The sequence below is a fragment of the Macaca nemestrina genome, chromosome 17 (assembly GCF_043159975.1).
Source record: "Macaca nemestrina isolate mMacNem1 chromosome 17, mMacNem.hap1, whole genome shotgun sequence".
Classification (NCBI taxonomy): Eukaryota; Metazoa; Chordata; class Mammalia; order Primates; family Cercopithecidae; genus Macaca; species Macaca nemestrina.
In genome coordinates, this window is record NC_092141.1 from 58397426 (window position 1) to 58401267 (window position 3842).

Below are 3842 nucleotides of genomic sequence, written 5' to 3' on the forward strand. Positions count from 1 at the left end.
TGCAACCAGGCCTGAGCTCACCCCTGTCTCTGCCACGTCCTGAGCAAGGCCCTGCCTCGTTCCCTGCCTTGGGTTCTCCTCAGCCCTGAGGCTCCCACAGCCATGCCACCTGCTGAGCCCAGACATCCCCTCCTCCCTGAACCCTCCCCTGACCCCTTCCTGAGGTGCCTTCTGTGTTGCTGGGGATGCCTTGGGATGGCTGAAGAGGCCCCGTGCTGAATGCTAAGGGAACAGGACAGTCAGACACACCTGCCTTCAAATTCAGGCGTCACGCTTGTAGCTGTGTGACTCCAGGCAAGTTCTACATGGCATCTATTTCCTCCTTTGTAAGGTACGGATCCCAGCAGGGTTGTGGGAGGCAGCTAGTCAAGGTTGTAAGAGACCCTATAAGGCCGAGGCTCTTTCCCTGGACCCCATGGGCCGGCCTCAGGAGGCCCATGAAATCCCCGAGGCTGGGAGTGAAATAGCGCGTCCAGCTGCCTACATTGCTCTCAGGTAGGGGACTTAGCTCTTGCCTTGTTCTCAGAGGGGTTCATGACTCCAAGAAGTTAAGACCCCCATGTAAATCTCCCAGCCCAGAGCCCCCAAACACCACTCCACTTTGGACTGAGCGTCTCTCCTGCGTCCTGCCCCTTGCATCTTGCCGTGAGCTGCATCTGCCACGTGGTGTGGTGGCCTGTCCCAAGAAGGAAAGGGGCCCTCGCAAGGCCAGCCTCAGACCCAGTGCCTGACCCAGGGCTCCTTTGCAAAACAAGTTCTTAATACTGCGCCTTCCCGAGGGGCCCTGAGGCCCAGCTTGCCAAGCGCCCACAACGCACCTCCGGCCAAGGTTTCAACAGATCTCACGAGCAACCCCGGCCCAATGGAACACACCATGGAAACCGTGTTGTTTACGTTTCACAGATTTGCTGGGGATAAAGGCTACTTAATGAAGGAGGGCCTGAAAGTACTCATGGGAAAGGAGTTCCCTGGATCTTTGGAGAACCAAAAAGCCCCTCTGGCTGCGGACATAACAATGAAGGACGCGGACCAGCGCCAAGACAGCACACTGAACTTCCAGAACTTGTTTTCACTCCCTGCGGGGCTCACCACTGTGGACAACAACTATTTTGTAGTACCTATGAAGCAGAAGGGGACGAAGCAGGCAGAACTAAGCAATTACTCGGCCCCGTGAGAGTTCTCCCAAAGAGTCGCTATAGGAACCTGCCCGCAGCTTCCCCCGCAGAAGGCTTTCGTGAGCAGACAGGGCCAAGAAAACAGACACATCAAATCCAAATCTCATCTAACAAGCAAAGAGAGGAAGTTAATTAAATAATAGGCTTTTGATCTTTAGATTGTTTGCATCCTCTTGGCCTCAATAGACACATCCTTTTTAGTTTGGGAAAAAATATATATATACTTTTAAAATTATTTTTTAAGCCTTTGCCTTGGTACATATATATTTTATATATAATTTTTATATATATACACATATATATTTTATATATATACACATACATGCATATATATATATATATATGTAGTGTTTAGCTGGGCTCAGTGGCTCACGCATGTAACCCCTAGCACCTGGGCAGGCCGAGGTGGGTGGATCTTGAGCCCACGAGTTTGAGACCAACCTGGGCAACATAGTGAGACTTCATGTCTACCAAAAAAAAAAAAAAACCCAGCCAGGTGTGGTGGCGTGCACGCCTGTAGTATCAGCTACTCAGGAGGCTGAGGTGGGAGAATTGCCTGAACCCAGGAAGTTGAGGCTGCAGTGAGCTATGAACACCCCACTGCACTCCAGCCTGGGTGACAGAGTGAGACCCTGTCTCAAAAAAAAAAAAGGTACATGTATGTATGTATGTATACATATGTATCTAGAGTTTCTTCTCACTATGGTTTGAATGTGTACCCCCAAAAACATGTGTTGGAAACTTAATCCCCAATGCAACAGTGTCGAGAGGTAGGGCCTAATGAGAGGTGATTATTCCATGAGGTTCTGCCCTCAAGAAAGGGCTAATGCTGTTATCTCAGTGGGAGTGGGTTCCTTACAACAGGATGAATTCGGCCCCTTTCTCTCTCTCTGTCTCTACCTCTCTCACCCTCGCACTGTCAGATGATGTGGCAAGAAGGCCCTCACCAGATGCCGGCCCGTCAATATTAGACTTCCCAGCTTCCAGAACTGTAAGAAATAAATCCCTGTTCCTCATAATTACCCGGTCTCAGGTACTCTATTATTGTAGCATAAGACAGACTAAGACACTTCTCTCTCCACCACAGTCCATTGTTTTTTTGGTTTTTTTGAGATGGAGTCTCGCTCTATCACCCAGGCTGGAGTGCAATGGCACGGTCTCAGTTCACTGAAACCTCCGCCTCCCAGGTTCAAGTGATTCTGCCACAGCCTCTGGAGTAACTGGGATTACAGGCGCCCGCCACCATGCCTGGTTAATTTTTGTATTTTTAGTAGAGACGGGGTTTCACCATGTTGGTCAGGCTGGTCTCGAACTGCTGACCTTATGATCTGCCCACCTTGGCCTCCTGAAGCACTGGGATTATAGGCATGAGCCACTGCACCTGGCCCGTTCCTTTTTTTTTGAGACGGAGTGTCACTCTGTCACCCAGGCTGAAATGTAGTGGTGTGATCTCAGCTCACTGCAACCTGCGCCTCCCAGGTTCAAGCAATTCTCCTGCCTCAGCCTCCCAAGTAGCTGGAATTACAGGCACACACCATGACACCCGTCTAGTTTTTGTATTTTCAGTAGAGATGGGGTTTCACCATGTTGGCCAGGCTGGTCTCGAACTCTTGACCTCAAGTTATCCGCCTGCCTCGGCCTCCTAAAGTGCTGAGATTACAGATGTGAGCCATCGTGCCTGGCCACCATGTTCCTTTTCTTCCAGAAGTTCACTCTGCCCTCATCCTCCGCTTGCTTCCTTCTCGGTCTCCTTTGTGCCACCTCCCTGTCACCCACTCTTTAATGAGGTGTCCCCAGGGTCCTGCCTCAGTTCTCTTCCTGCCTCTCCCTGCTCTGGCTGCTCTGCTCCCATGTCTTCAACTCTAGTTAAGGTGACACCAGCTGCTATTACAGGCAAACAGCAAGGTTTCCGTGGCTTAATGTAATAGAAGTGTACTTCTTCATATGAAATCCAATTGGCTTGAATTCCATAAAGTCACAAATGTTTATTTATTTACTTATTTACTTATTTATTTATTTTTTGAGACAGAGTCTTGCTCTGTCACCCAGACTGGAGTGCAGTGGTGCAATCACTGCTGACTACAGCCTCAACCCCCTGGACTCAAGCAGTCCTCCCACCTCAGCCTCCCAAGTAGCTGGGACTACAGATGTGAGCCACAGTGCCCGGCTAGTTTTTTATTTTTTTATTTTTATTTTTTTTTTGAGGTGGAGTCTCATTCTGTTGCCCGGGCTGGAGTGCAATGGCACGATCTCGGCTCACTGCAACCTCTGCCTCCTGGGTTCAAGCGATTCTCCTGCCTCAGCGTCCCGAGTAGCTGGGATTACAGGCGCCTTCCACTATGCCTGGCTAATTTTTTTGTATTTTTTAGTAGAGACGAGGTTCCACTATGTTGGCCAGGCTGGTCTCGAACTCCTGACCTTGTGATCTGCCTGCCTCAGCCTCCCAAAGTGCTGGGATTACAGGTGTGAGCCACCACACCTGGACCAGCTTTTTAATTTTTTGTAGAGATGATGTCTCACTAGGTTGCTCAGGCTGGTCTCAAACTCCTGGGTTCAAGTGATCCTCCTGCTTCAGCCTCCCACAGTGCTGGGATTACCAGTGTAAGCCACCATGCCCGGCCCCCTGCCATCTTTGACACATGGCTTCCACATTGGCCTTGGGCATCT

General features: G+C 50.1%; 1 pseudogene; it reads left to right on the forward strand.

The window, feature by feature from the left end:
• Nucleotides 1-862: 862 nt before the first annotated feature.
• LOC105472395 (protein S100-A10 pseudogene) lies at nt 863-1174 on the forward strand (annotated as a pseudogene).
• The last annotated feature ends 2668 nt before the right edge of the window (nt 1175-3842 follow it).